This window comes from Cynocephalus volans, chromosome 8 (assembly GCF_027409185.1).
Source record: "Cynocephalus volans isolate mCynVol1 chromosome 8, mCynVol1.pri, whole genome shotgun sequence".
Classification (NCBI taxonomy): Eukaryota; Metazoa; Chordata; class Mammalia; order Dermoptera; family Cynocephalidae; genus Cynocephalus; species Cynocephalus volans.
Genome location: NC_084467.1, coordinates 88,479,412 through 88,497,667, shown reverse-complemented (window position 1 = coordinate 88,497,667; position 18,256 = coordinate 88,479,412). Strand labels below are relative to the sequence as shown.

Here is an 18,256-nt window from a genome sequence, read left to right as displayed (position 1 = left end):
AATGACAGTAGCTATCATTTATAGGATTGTTGTCAGATTACGTTAAAAAATATGCAAAGTCCTTAATATAGTGTCTGGCACTTAGGAAGGACTTAATAAATAGTATGACTATAATAATTTTTATTATTACCAGTGAATTGGACAGTTTCATTTAAGTAAAACTTTCATCATCACGAGAGGTATTCTGGCAGAGAAACAACCTCCTGTCAGGAATATGGTAAATATAAGCATAAAAGGGTCAACAGAACCTAGCAGTTGTTTTCATGGATTAAATGTCAACCTTCCCCTATCAAAAAACAAAAACAAAACAACCTGAGGAAAATGTAGTCACACTTCCAAACAATCTCCTTTCAGTACTGGGATCCACGAGAGCTTCTAATGCAACCAGAAGTGCTATCAAAAGGAATGGGAACCTCCTGCACCAAAAATTGAGTGCTTCATACTTTATTTAAGTTTTTAGAGCAATTTAGCAGATCTGCTTTAGGAAATAGAAAACTAAAGTATCAAGTTCAGGTCAGTTAAGCAAGAACTGGCACTGGAGCTTTAACACTAGCAATGTTCCACAGTGTCCAAGGCAAGAAACTTGACCTCAAGGCTCTCAGTCTCTCTGCCCAGCCCCCGCACTGACCCAAGGAACAGAGCTGCCAGGCACCAGCTGGACAAAGTCAAACACACCACACGTCATCAGCGATCCAGGAGAATGCCAGAAGATGCTCCTCAGGGAGAATACAATCTTTAAGGGCTTTAACATATAATTTACATAAAACCAAATTTTATATCACTAACCATCCAAGGTAACTTGAATTTTTGGCTGCTAAGCCATGAATTAAAATGTATTCATCATCATTGAGTTTTATCACCCTCATAGCCTAATATAAAAAAAGTAAGCTTAGCAAAGCAGCTTAACAGTTTCTTAAGTCCTTACACTTCAAAATTATTACAGATATTTAAGGCTGATTTCAAGAAGAGGGTTTTCGGTTTTGTTTTGTTTTTAAATACAGCCTGAACTCAAAAAATAGCCCCCTTTTCAAGTATCTTGTAAAGATGTAAATCATATATTAGGAAGCAAATTTTAATGGACTACATGGGGAAAAAAAAAAAAAGAGTAGCTGGGGATCTAAGATAAAATACTAGTTTATATAAATAACCATGTATTCCTTTACAAACATTTGTCTTTTGGGGCAAGGGTTCACAATCTTTGTGCCATGGGCCCCATCAGAGATCTGACAAAGCCCATGGACCCATTTTCTATAATAATGTGTTTCTAGAATAATGTGTTTAAATGCATTAAATAAATTACATAGGATTAACAGACAACTAATTCAATTAAATTTAAAGTTATCAAAACATTAAACAACAAATTTATAATACTCCAATGTACTTTTTAAATGAATACATAATAAGGTCTGATAACTACTATAATTTTGAGGAAGGAATGAGCATAAATAATATTTTAAAATACAACAAGTGTAATGTGATATAAAATATCTGTGATTTCTATTGTGACAAAGTCACTTATATTGCTAATACTACTACAGTTTATTTCCAACATTCATAATTGAATTTAATCTTACAAGTTACAAGATTAATAAAAAAAAATTTTTAATTTTTTGCTCATTTAAATTCAGACTCCCTGAATTCTCTCCATAGACCCTAGGTTAAACATACTGCTTTACTTTTATTTATTTATTTTTTTTTTAATTTTATTTTGTCGATATACATTGTGGCTGATTATTGCTCCCCATCACCAAAACCTCACTCCCTTCTCCCTCCCCCCTCCCCCCCAACAATGTCCTTTCTGTTTGCTTGTCGTATCAACTTCAAATAATTGTAGTTGTTATATCTTCTTCCCCCCCCGTTTGTGTGTGTGTGTGTGTGTGTGTGTGTGTGTGTGTGTGTGTGTGTGTGTGAATTTATATATTAATTTTTAGCTCCCACCAATAAGTGAGAACATGTGGTATTTCTCTTTCTGTGCCTGACTTGTTTCACTTAATATAATTCTCTCAAGGTCCATCCATGTTGTTGCAAATGGCAGTATTTCATTCGTTTTTATAGCTGAGTAGTATTCCATTGTGTAGATGTACCACATTTTCCGTATCCACTCATCTGATGATGGGCATTTGGGCTGGTTCCAACTCTTGGCTATTGTAAAGAGTGCTGCGATAAACATTGGGGAACAGGTATACCTTCGACTTGATGATTTCCATTCCTCTGGGTATATTCCCAACAGTGGGATAGCTGGGTCATATGGTAGATCTATCTGCAATTGTTTGAGGAATCTCCATACCATTTTCCATAGAGGCTGCACCATTTTGCAGTCCCACCAACAATGTATGAGAGTTCCCTTTTCTCCGCAGCCTCGCCAGGATTTATCGTTCATAGTCTTTTGGATTTTAGCCATCCTAACTGGGGTTAGATGGTATCTCAGTGTGGTTTTGATTTGCATTTCCCGGATGCTGAGTGATGTTGAGCATTTTCTCCATAGACCCTAGGTTAAACATACTGCTTTACTTTTAAATAAATAAATAAATAAATAAACTTCTTTGTATTAAAGAAGAGTTAAAAAAAACATACGAGTGGAGGTGCCCCTTCTAGTATGAGGGTACTTCAAAAAGTTCATGAAGAGATTAGCATTGTCTTTTCATTCTATTTTTCCATGAACTTTTTGAAGTGCCCCATGTATCTTCCCACCCCTACACTCAGCTAAACAATTTCGCAAATGAGTTACCAGAGAAAGCTCCAGACTAGCCTTTCTGAATGTCTGCAAAGTCTGGAGAGACTGTCATGATATCTCTTGTCCTAGCAAGGCCACAATTATTACCAATGACTTTAAAGAGAGCTCTGGTGAGGGCCAAGCCCATGGCGCACTCGGGAGAGTGCGGCCCTGGGAGCGCAGCGACGCAACCGCCGCGGGTTTGGATCCTATATAGGACTGGCCGGTGCACTCACTGGCTGAGTGCCAGTCACGAAAAAGACAAAAAAAAAAAAGAGAGAGAGAGCTCTGGTGACCTGGTGGTCAAATTTGCAGACCTGTAAAGCTGGGACAGAGAGTTAATATTCATCTGACAGAATTAAGATATAAATCAGTCATAGCAGGCTGGAAAGATAGGCAGAAAAACAGTTTACATATTGAAATATAATAAGGTATGCAATAAAATTAAGTCATATCGCCAGACTGAGGAAAGGAGATGACCCACCTTTTTTGAGCACCTACTGTGCCAGGTAATTTAGATTCATTAGCACATTTAATCCTCATGACAGCTACATTAAGCTAACAGGTTTCTAAAACCTGCCTCCCAGACTGGGTAAGAGAGAAGTGGCTTATTTGTGGCATCCGGCTCATACGTAGTCACTGGAGAGTAACTATAATGGTTAAGGTACACAAAAACATATTATATATTCTTTGGGGGAGAGAAAGAGAGAGAAGGTAAATAAAGGTGGAAGATTGAACCCACACATCTACCAAAACCCTATAAAAAGATTAAAGGACTTTTTTAAAAAATGGAGTCCAATAAGGAAAGGGAGAATAAGAGAGGAGAAAAACAATACAATTCTAAAAGCTGGAAATCAGATGGATGAGTGGTAAATAAATTAGGAGGCCACGAAAACTAAATATTAAGCTGACAGTGGATAAGTCAGAGAAACAACACAATACCAGATAATTCTCAAAAGCCTCGAGAACTGGCAGGACTGGGTTCTTCTGGAAATGTGAATGCAGGAAATGACTAAAATAAGATTGACAGTCCATTTAAGAAGCAGAGAGATTTTATTTTATAAAAGCAACATTACCTCCCATTTTATAAATCAATCTTCCCTGTTGATTTCCCTCAACCCACCAATATAGTTAGAACCATCTCAAAACAGAATGGTTGGCCCTGGAAGGCAGCAAGATACCTGCCGCACTCGATGTTCAAACTTGAATCGGATGATCCCTTGTGAGGAATTTTTTTCACCTGCATTATAACATCAAGTGAATGTCAGGGGTTAAAGAAACACAAGGCTTTATTAACCTCAAAATTGCCTTCCCACTCTGAGATTTTATCATTCTTCAACTCTATCAATTACCTCTTTGCTCTCCCTCTCTCTCCTGGAACCTTTCCAACAGAATTTAAATACTTTCAGGTCTCCACTGTCTTTAAAAAGAACAAGCCCAAACCATCCAAAACTTTCTTGACTCTACATCTACCTTTAGCTACCACTCTCTGGCCTCCTGTTTAAAGCAAGACTTCTCTAGAGAATTACTTGTCTTCCTTTTTTAAAGCGTACAATTTAGTGGTTTTTAGTACATTCATAATGTTGTGCAACCATCACCACTAATTCCAAAATATTTTATCACCCTAAAAGAAACTCTATACTCATTTGCAGTCATTCTCCATCCTCCCAGGCCCTGGCAACCACTAATCTATCTTCTGTCTCTCTGGATTTAATTATTCTGAGCCCAGGGAACATTTTGCAAGCATCATGTTACTTAATATGTCAGCAACAAGTGACTTCCTCCTTTAAATAAGCTCTTCTCTTGGTATTTCTGTGTATTTTTCCTCTACCTCTCTAAACATGACTTCCCATTCTCCTTTGCAAAGTCATCCTTCACCTCCCAGTCTTTAAAAGACCTCCTTAAGGTTCAATTCCAACCCCAAATTCTTCTCACTCCATACTCTCTCCCTAGACCAGGGGCTCTCAAACTTTTTCATGCATCAGCATCACCTGGGTGGTTCCTGAAATCACAGATTGCTGGGCACCACCTCAAGTTCCTGATTCAACAGGTCTAAGGTAGGGCCTGAGAATTTGCATTTCGAACATGTTCCCAGGTGGTGCTCGTGCTGCTGGAAGGAGGGCACATACTTTGAGAACCACTGCCCTTAACAATACCATCTACATAAATGACCATCTATCTGCCAATGACTCTCAAACTCATCTCTCTAGCACAGACTCCTTCTTAAAACTCAGAAACAGGATAGCCAACCACCTACACGACATTTCCATTTGCGTATCTTAAAGTTACCTCAAACTCTTTATGTAAGAAGAATCTCTGGAATCTGCCCCCACCCGAAAAACACAACAGCAAAAATTATCTGGTCCTCTAGCACTTCCTGTCCATGTAAAAGACAGCTCCCACAGTCACTCAAGGTGGATCCTAGGAGTCCCTCCATTTCTCTCATTCCTCTTGTCCTATCCATCACCATGCACCATTGTTCTTCCCTCTCAAATATCTCTTGAAAGCATTTTACTCCCCAATTCCATTGACTCTGCCTTCCTGCATCCACTCTTACTTAGTCTGTCTAACCAGTTTTCTTCACTGTAGCCAGAGCAGTATTTTTAAAAGACAAATCTGATCTGGTCACTCTTCAGCTATAACCCTTCACTGACTTCCCATTGCTCTCAAGGCAAAGTTCAAATCCTCAACATGGCCACAAGGCTGTGTGCTACCCGGCCCCATTCTCTGCCCAATCACAACAGCCTTCTCTAAGCTCCTCAGAGGGGGCACTCCCCACAGAACCTTTGCATCTTCTAGTCACATGGTGCCCCTGCTCACCTTTGCCCAGGTTGTCCTCCCCATCCTGCAGATTTCAGCTCAAAGATCCCTTTCTTACGGGGAAAACCTCCAACCCCACCCTGGCTACATCAGTTCCCCAAACTTTTTTTTTCATTGGATTTAACTACAGTTTGACATTTTATCCTGATGTGTTTATTTTTGCTTCTCTCTCTGTAATAGTCTCGAAGAGAGGATATATACACTTTTTATTTGTCATTGTCTCTTTAGCAATCAGCACAAAATAGAAACTCAAAAAGTTGTCTAAATAAATTTTTTAATTAAGTAAAGGAGCTTGGGAACCCATCCCAAGAAAATTTTCTATAATATTCTATGGCCACTTTTGTTAACTCAAGTAGTCCTTACTAGCAAGAAAAGCTTTCTTTGCATTAATTCCAAATCCCTTCTGTCCATTTAAGATCATTTCCTTCTGTATCTTTGCCAAAGAGTGCTAATTAAATAAAGCTAAAAGCAGCTATGCTCAAGGTAGTTTCCTTAGTCAAGTGGTATTAAACACACCGGTTTATTTTTAACCCAGATGCTTTAGAGAAGCTACAAAGAGCTTTAGGATTTAAATCATTGTACCAATGTGCTAAATAGTTTAAACTTCCACCATTTGTATTGTAGTGTAGTTCCCAATTGTTTGCTTAACTCCTGGTTTGCTTTTTCATTCATTTGTTCATGCATTCATTCATTAATATTTATTAAACTAAATATTTATTGGGTAGAATAAGAGGACATGTATTTTTCCACCTTGTTCATAAAGGAGGGGAAAAGGATGCACATCCCTTGCTCCCTAGGAGAACCACAGCTCTCACCCTTATCTGTCATGATAGTCTTACCATGTATTCCATTACTTTCTTAAACAGGTAAATACAAGGCTATTCTTCTTTCAGGAGATAAGGTAATACCCAAACACCCAGGGCTTCTAATCATTGATCTCTACTGAAGAATAAATCATTCTTCAGTAACCCCCAATACAGAAGACTAATGTTACAGCCAACAGCTGTCTAGAGACAGCCTAACACAAATTTAGCTCAGCCTCATGCTTGACTATCTAAAGTTCACCCGTCCTGGAAATTCTTTCTAAATGCGACTTCTGTCATAATAGTCAACGGAGCCATAAATCTATTATTAAGTGATTATAAAAAAAATCCACACAACTATGACCTTGGGAGGGGCTTGCAGTCAGTAAGTATTTGTTGAATAAGAAACTAAATGAATGAATATATGAATAAAAGAATCAATTGGGATTTGCTTATTTTATGTTTTTGCATTTATTTTGCAGAAAAGCAGTAGAAGAAAAATTACATTTAAGAAAACTAAAATAACCACCCACAATCAGAAACTAGAAAAGACTTGATTCACTGGTGTCAGCTGGGAAAATAGAATAATTTAATCAGGCCCCCTTGCCTTAGGTACAGTCAGGGGTGGTGCAGCACATTCTTTGTAAAGGGTGTGTGTGTGTGTGTGTGTGTGTGTGTGTGTGTGTGCAGCACATTCTTTGTAAAGGGTGTGTGTGTAAGGGTGTGTGTGTGTGTGTGTGTGTGTGTGTGTGTGCAGCACATTCTTTGTAAAGTGTGTGTGTGTGTGTGTGTGTGTGTGTGTGTGTGTGTGTGTGTGTGTGTGTGTGTGTGTAGTTAGTGCGCATGCGTGGTGGCTTAGTTGGCATCTACTGCCTCAGGCATCGGCCGTGCACGGCCATGCCCTAGAGCCTACAGTTCCAAGGACTTTTTTGCTGATTACCTAGCTCATAGACCTACATGTGTGGGGTCTAGGGACCTAGCCTGGCATGTGAAGGGTTTGTGACCCAGTCTGTGAGTGGGCTTGAGGGGTCTGTGAGCTCCAGAACCAGCCCTAGGTCGACAATTGGCCCAGTCAGCAGGATTACGCGCAGGTAAAATAGCTCAACAATGTCCGAGAGCTGTCTTGTACAGGCTCTCAAGAGTCGATTGTTAAATATTTGAAAATTCTGAGAGCCTAAATCGGCAGTGGTGGGAGTATTTACACCATGGAAATCAGCAAAGCCATTTTACTTACAGAGCCAGTTTAGCAATACACCACTGCTTGTAACCTAAGAATCTAAGAAATTACTCAGAATGAAGAAACCTTGTAAATGTTAAAACAGGGAAATGACAACAGAGATGAAAGAACATATTTACACAAAGCAGTAAGAAAGCATATCTGGTAATGAACTTGCGTGAATGAGGAAAGAATGGAGAACAGAGGCACAGTGTTTACAATGTGGAGATTACACTAAAGAATAAAAAAGAACTGATGGTAAATGGACTAAAATACTGGGAATGATTATGACCTACATATGTCTTGATTCCATGATTATCTGTAAATTCTCGGATAACAGGTAGTTAGGAGGTGCAAATATCTGCAGAGCAATGGGTTGTACATGATCTCAGAGGTCTTCTAAGAACCTTTCTAAGCACTGAACTGAATCCCATCCTCACAACCACCACAAGATCATGGTTTCTTAAGGATAGGAAATGTGTCTTTTATGTCTGTGTGCCCAGCGTATGGTACAGTGTTGGGCACATTACTACGTTATAGATGTTGTTGAATAAACGGAGAAATGAATAAATGATCATTACCAGTTCATTCAGTTTATGCCTGAGCACCTATGGTGGGTAGAAACTATTGATCTTCCAAGGCAAAAATTATATAAAACAATCTTTAATTATAAGCTATACATAGAATAGCAAAAACATACTCTAGATCATCTCTGTCCAATGGAAATATAAAGCCAGCCACAAAAGAGAGCCACACATGTGATTATATTTTTTATAATAAAGTAAAAAGAAATAAGTAAAATTAATTTTAATACTACATTTTGTTTAATCCAATACTCATATATCTGGAATATTATCACTTAGGCATGTAATCAACATAATTATAAATAAGATATTTTATATTCTTCTTTTATACTAAATCTTTGAAATCCAATGTGTATTTTAAACTTACAATCTATCTCAATTTGAACTAGATAAATTTAAAGTGCTCAACAGAACAGGTAGGTAGCAGATACCGTATTGTACGGTTCAGCTCTAGACTATATTGTGTGTATACTTGGGAACTATACAATGCCCCAAAATACTTCACGTGATTGTCTAATGTACACCCTGGCTTCCAGTCTCTGAACAAATCCATGTCACATATGTACCAGCTACAGGGGAAAAAAAGAGTTGATTGCTTATACATTTAGGCCTATAAGATGGAAATGTATTTGATGAAAATGAGAGTGGAGAACAAAGCTGTCTCCCACTTATGAAAGAACAAAAGCAAATGGCTTCACATGGTAGGGCCAAAAGCTGAACATAACCAATACCTAACAAAAAAGCAGAACACAGAATCTCCTGCTTTTCCAACTTAACATAAGGCCATATGCTAATCACTCTGCTCATCTAAAGAAACAAGACATGTGAAAATCCAATTATAAGTCATGGCTTAAAAGGCCACTTAAAATCAGCAGCTTAGGATCTATCTAGCAATAACATCAGAAAAACAGGCCAAGAGCTGTGCTCTGGGCATTTTGTCAACATCTGACTGATACCTATTTAACTACACTAATTTTTCTTTAATAATAAAAATATGGTAAATTGTCTTTACCTCAGGTATTGAAAAAAAGAGCTTCAAATTACAGACACTCAACAAAATAACTATTACTATGTTCATTAAGGTAAATGATTGCAATCTTATTCCAAACCATCTTTATCAACTAAGGCTGGCTACTGGAAATATAAAGAGAACAAAAAGTTTGGCACTAACTCTACAGAAAGTTTAGTAACACTGATCTAGAACCATAAAAGTAGGTAGGAATAACAAAAAAAGTAGTCTGAGCCAATTTTCACAGCACAAATCATTGAAGCACTGTCTTCTTCCAGCTGATAAAAAAATAGAATAGGTGTAACTCACCTCCATGTGTGTATCTAATGGGTCAGAGACCCTGACAGTTATTTCTCTTCTCAGACCGTGTACAGTGGTGCTTATTTACCACTATAACAAGAAAAATCTGATAAAGAGTCTATTTTTCATGGTAGTTCAAGTTACTCAAAATATGTTCCAGCTGTTGAAAATGGATTCAATGGTTTGGACTGGATAAATTATCTATTTTCAATACTCAGGAAACTGGCACATTCTCAGTACTCAAAACTAATGCAGATTGTTTTCCATAATACCAAGCACCAAAAGCAGAAGTTTACTGAAGATCCAGGATGCAGAATTCACCCCAAAGATCAACGCTGAGAGGCAACGAGGTAGCCACCATACAGAAAAGTGGGGAATGAAAGGAATGTCTTAAAAGAGCATAAAATAAACTTTGTTTCCACATTTTTAAACTCAAGAGAAAAACATGGTTAGGAGAACTTTTTCTTTGAAGTACAAAGTTAACTGCTAAATAAACTTTAACAAAAATCACAATACCATATTTATACTAACAAATATCTCATTGAATGTTTATGTAGAGAGATATATTTTATAATTCCATCTAACATCTACCAGCATATGTTTACTTTGCTTTGCTTTAGAAGAAAGAAGGCAGCCTAATGCCAAGTTTTAAGTAGTTGACCCTTCTGAGTCTTTGTTAAAAGACCTACAAGTTCTGACATGCCCAGAAGATCTAGAATAATTGCTTTTGAGATTTTCCATTAAGACTTAACCACATTAAGACATAGCTCAGCAACTGGGATATCACTAAGGGTCATCTCCAAAACACAACAAACTTCCCTTAACACAAACAGTATTGGTCCATTTTAATAATAAATGTCATTAAGAGGAATGGGTAAAGGGACATGAAAATGAACTACAATGTATATTGAGAAGTTAAAATAAAAAAAAATAAAATAAAATAAAAAAAGAATAGCATAAAAAAATAATAATAATAAATGTCATTAAAGGGTTGTCTGGCTTCACATCTGCTGTAAGAGAAAACTTGAGTATTCCTGTTCCCATTAAATAAAATACCACTATTTGATAAGCCATCTATTTCCAAGACTTTCAGGCAACAGCACAAAAACAGTTCCACAAATGACAGCATATTATTCTAATCCCAAGAGATCTTTTCTGTTCCACATAGGTGTGGGTCAGTAAGCATGCCTCAGAACAGTAGTTCTGCTGTATGTTAATAGAAATTGGAAGGCAGGAGGAAGGCAATCAGTACTTTGGAAAATTCTGAGTTAAACAAGATTGAACAGGTTACTTCATTACTTAGAACCATTCAGAATCTTTAAAATGGAAATGAGCTTTGTAAAATCTCCAAGATGGGGAGTTCTAAACTTACTTGATCACTAATTTTTTTTTTTTTTAACACATACATCTTACAGAGCTTAGTTCACAAACTTGGCTACATACTGGAATCATGTAGGTAGTTTTCTAAAATGCTAATACCCAGACTTCAGTCCAGGTCAATAAAATCAGAATTTCTGGAAGTGGAACCCAAGCATCAATGGTTTCTTGCAGTTTCTCAGAAGTGCAGACAAGTTTGAGAACCAACATAACTTTGGGAAACACTAGCTGATAAATTCTAGCTTCTTCTCCAGGCTAAAAAAAAAAAAAAAAAATAGCCACACAAAATTGCATTCCTGGACCCATCCAGAAAGAGATCTGCAAAAACAAAATACAAAAAATAAAAACAAAAAAAGACTGGAGATAGGTCATCCAACATTCAACCAGTTTTATCCCACTGGATGTCAACACAATACCCTACCTCCATCTCATCTCCATATCTAGTTGTTATTTTTCATTCCATGCTTTCTGGACATGTCTTTAAAACTGGATCCATGGATATTATGTAATAGCTCCATGATTCTGTTCCCCATTTAATTTTATATGTTGTAGAAAAACTGGGTTTTGGCAAATTTGAGAATCAGCACCTGTACCAAAAGAACTCACCAAGCTGATTCATATGGACCAATAAACAAAGAAGTGGGTGTAAAATGAATTGAAAAGCACCAAAAAAAAAAAAAAAAAATCTAAAGGAAGAGTTGTGCAATTTAGATTGGTCACCTTTTCAATGTTTTGTGAGACTAAGTTTCCACAAACACTATATTTTATAGGCACCCAAGAATGTAGACTTGAACACCACTGCCACTGACTACCATGGAAACAGTCTGGGGATTCCACTAAGGGTCAGTGGTCTCCTGTGTTAATTAAGTTTGGCCTAAAGTTTTTTCAGACATAGTGGACTGTAACCTAATGATGTATAAACAGACTATAACCTACTCTTGTTAACAAGTAGCCGAGTCTCAGCCAATTACAGGCAGCCAGCTGTTCTGTACCTCACTTCCATTTCCTTTTTCTATCTATAAATCTTAACCAACCATGTAGCAGCGGCAGGGTCCCTATGAATCTGTTCTAATTCTAGGGGCTGCCTGATTCGCGAATTGCTCTTTGCTCAATTAAATGCTGTTAAATTTAACACCAAAGTCAAGTGTTCAGATCCCCATACCCGCCACCAAAACACAAAAAACTATTAAATTTAATTTGTCTAAAGTTTTTCTTTTAACATGTGAGACTTTTTTTTGAGATGAACATTCTAATTACTGAATTAAAATTAGGTTTTGTGACTTAAAGTGACTTTATGACCAGAAAAATCTGGTCTGAATTTTGACATGTCTGAATTTTGAAGTGGGAGCAATGGAAGTAGCCCCACAGTGGTCAGAAAGGAAGAGGGGGTGAAAATAAAGAGCCTCTATGACTACGTCTGTGAATCTTGCTGTTACACTTGCTTTCCTCGACTCTCAAGGAAGGCAGGACCTCAAAAGGGTGATAGGCTGTTTCTCCAAGAAACGAGATTGTCACAGGAAGTCTAAAGTGTTTTCAGGACCCAAAGGCCCTCCCAGCACATGTCCCCTAGAATGAAAAACACACACTCACCACCCACCGGCACTCCTAGGCATGTCTCTCGGACAGTTTTCAGATCTGTAACACGTGGGACTTTGGACAAGCTGCAGTTAATTGGACTTTGTAGAATGTTTGGTCAATAGTATAATCTGGTAGTACACTGAAAGTGAAAGAACCTAAAAAGGCTCGTTCCAAGCTTGCCAATTCAAACTCTGCTAACTCTGACCCCAGAACTGAAAGGCCCCTTGTTCCCTTGAAGGTCAGCTGCCAAGCAAACAGTGAAGATGGATGGACTCAAAGAATTAAAGTAGATGAAAAATCCCTTTTCCTCTAGTTTTCAGCTAAAGTCACTCGATATATACATTGGTTATTCTTAGTACAAGTGAAAAGTACAGTTTTGACACAAATGCCTTACAATTTAACATACTAAGATGGACTTACAAATAGGAGGGGTCTTCAAAAAGTCATGGAAAGATTTGTATTATCTTTTGTTTGTTTGTTTGTTTTTTTGTTTTTTTGTTTTGTCGTTTTTTCGTGACCGGCACTCAGCCAGTGAGTGCACCGGTCATTCCTATATAGGATCCGAACCCGCGGCGGGAGCATCGCCGAGCTCCCAGCGCAGCACTCTACCGAGTGCGCCACGGGCTCGGCCCAAGATTTGTATTATCTTTTAATTCTACTTTTCAATGAACTTTTTGAAGCATCTTCACAGTAGCATTGCAACTCTCCCTGAGTGTCACATCAAGCCAGAAATTCAGCTATCTCTATAAGCACAGTCAACTATGCTTAATTTAATCAAGGCTGGAAAGCTGCATGTCTTTTTTTTTAAATTTGCCTCATTTTTAGTGAATTTTAATTAGATTAATAGAAAATTATAATTAAAAAAATTTTAAGTATAAATCCAAATAGAAAAAATCAGATAGCCCTTTTGGTTATAATAATGTACTTAAACTGCAAACATCATATTATATAGTATCCTATCTAATGTACCATTATAAAAATAACCTATGCAGTACCTAAAATCAGCACTTTTATTGTTATTCTCCAGTTTTCATCCTAGTATGAAAGGCATTCTGTGGGCTTACCCTTAACATCTTCTCCTTCAATCCTCAGTTCCAGGGTTAAACCTCCTTCCTTGCCATGATACCTCTCTCCTAACTCTAATAAAGCACTGTAATTGTTTTACATACTTATACGTTTACAAACTATACACTGAGTTCCCCTGAGATACCAAGTAGTCCTAATCATCTTCAGATTTGCAGGACTATCACAGTGACTTGCCCAGAAAAAGCAGTAAATAAACTAATGTACTTACTCCCTGGATTCACGAACAGGAAAATAACTCAATCTCATCCCTCAAAAAGAGTCGGGCATGCAAACAAATAATTCTAATAGAAGATATTTGCTTTAATGGTGTATGAGCATGAACAAAATGTAATACACAGAATGTAACCGGGAATCATAGGCAAAGGACCTGCCAAGCCTCTCTACAAAAATGAGAAAAGGGGCTGGCCCCGTGGCTCACTCAGGAGAGTGCAGCACTGTTAGCGCCCAGGCCGTGGGTTCAGATCCTATATAGGGATGGCTAGTGCGCTCACTAGCTGGGCGTGGTACAGACCACACCATGCCAAGGGTTGTAATCCCCTTACCAGTCAAAAAAAAAAAAATGAGAAAAGGCTTTACTCACAGAAGTGACTACTCAGACGAACATTTGCTAAATGAACAAATCCTGAAGAACAGCATTATTTAAATTCACAGTAGACTTAAAGCTTCTTTATTAGAAAGGCACTAAAAATATATAGTACAAAAGAAAACATAGGCTTTTTAGTGGAGGGTGCATAAAGATACCAACAACACTTCGAAAAGCCTTCAAAATCATCATCATTTTTAAAAAATTGTAAACAATAAAACAATTACATTTAAATGGAAGTTCCTTTAAGACTTTCTATTTTTTAAATAAAAATGTTAATATAGCAACAATTTTTTTTTTTTTTTTTGCAGCAAATTTTTTTCTTGTTGGCAGCTGGTCAGCACAGGGAACTGAACCCTTGACCTTGGTGTTACAAGGCCACACTCTTAACCAACCAAGGTAACCACTAGCCTAAAAAAAAAAAAATCTAGACAATGAAAATAAAAGTGTAATTTAATAACAAATGGAGTAAAAAACCTGGTGGATGATAGAATCCAGATTACAATGAAGGCCAAGGCAATGACGGCTGACCAAAGTCAGTATGTGTTGGGAAAATGGAACAATTTGGTCAGGCTCCCCTGGCCTCCAAGCCGGTTCAGGGTCTTCAGTAAACGTTGTGTGGGTGGAGTGAATGCGCCTGCACTGCGCCGCTTTGGCTGGTGTTTTTACTGCCTCTGGCGCTGGCACTGCGTGGCCATGTTTTTTCCGGACCTGCAGCTTCCGAGGACCGTGTGGCCAGTTACCTAGCTTATAGACCTGCCTGAAGGGGTCTGGTGACCCAGCCTGGCATGGAGGGGTCTGGCGACCCATCCCGGTGTGTGTAGGGTTTGTGACCCAGTCTGTGAACAGGCTTGAGGGGTCTGGGAGCTCCAGACCCAGCCCTAGCTCAACCGTTGGCCCAGTCGGTACAGGATTACTGGCAGGTAAAAGAGCCGTGACAACTAGCATGGTCGCCTTGCTTTACAATTGGCGTCACAAAACGGATTAAGAGCTAGACAGTTGGCACTGTGAGTAGGATACGTGACATCAGCCTTAGCATTAGCCTCGCAGTAGCCTTTGTCTTAGCAAGACAGTATGCATAAGAGCCAAGATGTGGAACCAACCTAAATGTGCATCTACAGACTATTGGATAAAAAAATGTGGTAAACACACTCAATAAAATGCTACTCAGCCATTAAAAAGAATGAATTATATTAAGTGAAATAAGCCAGGCAAAGAAAGAGAAATATTGCATGTTCTCATTTGTGGGAGAGAGGAAGGGAGGAAGGAAGGAAATAATAAGTTGAACTTTTGGAAGGAGAGAGCAGAACTGCGGTTACAGGAAGTTGGAAAGGGGGAGTGGAAGCGTATGGATAGTGAGGTTGGTTAATGGACACAGAACAGCTACGTAGGAAAAGTAAGTTCTATTCTTGTACAGTCAAGCTAGGTATGCATAATTAACATTAATTTACTTCATGCTATCAAATAGCTAGAAAAGAGGAGATTGAATGTCTTTATCACAGAGGAATGATTAAGTTATACAATGATGAATTTGCTAATTACCCTGATTTGATCATCACCCATTGTATACATGTATTGATATTCAACACTGTACCCTACAATATGTACAATCAATACGTTTCAATTTAAAAAAACAAAACAAAACAAAGTTAATATGAAGATGATTCTTAATCATATTCCACTAGCCTTAAGTCAGCTGGGGCTGTAGACTAAAAACAATTCACATCTTATTTTAGCATTAGGAAGTTTCTTTAGTCAAATTCCAGAAAACTAGTACTATTCTTTCAACTAAATTCTTCCCTAAATTATAAATGCAGTACTTTGTGGTATTTTCTGCTTCGAACGTATGACTCATGAAGAGTCTGGATTTAGAAATGCAGTTTAATATAACACAACTCTTGGTGTCCTGAGTTATCAGAAAGATACAACCTAGAGTTACATTCAAAGTCAAACGTTTACTTTAGTAGGAAACGGAAGCTGAACGCGAAAGCACAAATACCTCATAGTTGTATTAAGCATTCTTTTTTCATGCAGTGAGTACCTTTATATAAAGAGATTATTAAAATCTCCTAATGTCGAACAACAAAGCTGTAATATTCTCCAGAGTACTGTCTCAGTTTCTTACTTCTAAAATACATTTATGACCATGTTAATTTAAAAGCTACAATTAAAATGATAGGAAACAGCCTACATGTCAACCTATAAGAGACTGATTAAATGCATTCTTATATATTACACAGCAGTAAGAGTGAGGAATGAAGCTCTCTATGTACTGATATGAAAAGATATCTAAGACTAGTTAAATGAGATTAATCAAGGTGCAGAATAGTGTATGTATTCCTGTGGATCTTAAGGTGTATGTAGTATGCTACATTTTGTGATTAAAATGGGAAAAATAAGAATGCATATTTTTATTTGCTTATATGTGCATAAAGAAACTCTGTAAGGATATGGAATGAACAAATACCACAAGATAAAGACCAAGAGTGGGAGGGAGAGTTTCAGTATAAACCATCCTGTATATTAAATTTTTGAACTATGTATTTATATTTCCAAATATTCAAATTTTAAAAATTTGGAAAACTTGGCTACAATTATGATAACTGATTCAATTCTATGGTAAACAGTAATAATTTTCTCACTATCTTTTCTTCCATTCCGATATTATGAATTATTCAAAAATTCTAGTTCTCAGGAAACAAACTAATTACCTAGAAAATGAAAGCTAAAATACAATTATGCTTAAAGTAAAAATTTATTCCCTCCTCTTCCAATAAATTCATCTAAATTGACAATTAAGGATAGCAAGGCTCATCTGGCTAGTGAAACAAATAAATCTCCTTTGACTTCTGATTGGATAATATCACAAACATAAAATTAATAAATACTTTCCACTTATTTTCAAACTAACAACAAAAAAAACTGCCAGCAATTTTCTGATTTTATTTTTTTTGGCCGTGGTGTTATAACACCATGCTCTAACCAACTGAGCTAACCCAGCCAGCCCACTTTTCTGATTTAAAAAACAAATTTAATGAGCGCTCACTGTCTGCAGGAAAAATGCATCAGTATTCCCCAAAGTGGCACCTTTTTCTCACCACAGACACTGTCCTCCCACCACAAAGGACTTCTGAAGTTGTCTCAGAATAACATACAACATAGGCACTTGTGCCTAACCTTCCTTCCTCCGATCTCTGTCTGCAAAACCCTTATCTATCCTTAAAAGCTCAGTTTAAATGATTCTGATACTTTCCCAAATCTTTGTCAGAATTAATCTTTATTTCTATTCTTACACAACCTATCTCTTTACAACTTATCATGTGCCTACAGATCTGCCTGCCGCTACTAGAATGTGAGATCATTAGAAGAAATACCTTCCGTTCATATTTATAACCTTGTAGATAACCTTTATTTCTTATTAATCATACTAATAATGCTAACAATAATGAGAAAAACAAAAGCCAGATACTGCACCTGACACATGAATAAATGCATTATTTCATCTGATCCTCAGGACAGTCCTGAAGCCATTTTACAGATAAGGAAACTGAGGCTCAGAGAATAAGTAATTTGCCCAAGTTACTTATATCTACTCCAGAGTGTAAGAAACAGAAAGAGGCTTCAAACCCAGTGTCTCTGCCTGCACAGTATATACTCTTAACCACTTTAGAGTTATTATCTTATTACTCTTTCCAAAAAAATAGTTATATTTTACCAAGAGCTTTCAAATTATAGGACCCATCAGAAGTGGAAGGTAAAAAAAGCTTTGTCTTCACTGTCAAAACTCTACATAATCTGTCACTTTTTATCTGCCCTTCAATGGCTAATTCGCTCATATTCTAGACTGAGAATTTTTCCTCTCACAGGCCCTTGATTTCAGTGAGATGCCTAAGTACACTAGGTGTTGGTTCTTCCCACCTCCTCCCTCCCCACCTTGACACCACCCCTGCAATCATGCTACCTCCTCTGGTTGAAGAAACAGGTGGGAATCTCATGGATCTTAAGGAATTTACTCTTCTTTCGGATATTTGCTAAAAGCACTTTTAATTGTCAGGCACAGTGTCCTGCCCTCTGTGAGTTTACAGCAGAATGAGGAAGACAGACAAGCAGAGGCCTCCTCAGTCTTGCCAGTCCCTTTGTCTCATGCTTGTTGGTGATTAATAGTAACAATAGCAAGTAATACACTG

The 18,256-nt window shown here is 37.5% G+C and overlaps 1 protein-coding gene across 7 annotated transcripts in view; it reads right to left on the bottom strand.

Annotated features, from left to right (window-relative positions):
• The window catches only part of CDC14A (cell division cycle 14A), a 159,722-nt gene that overhangs the window by 77,949 nt on the left and 63,517 nt on the right, over positions 1-18,256 (bottom strand). The window lies entirely within an intron of this gene.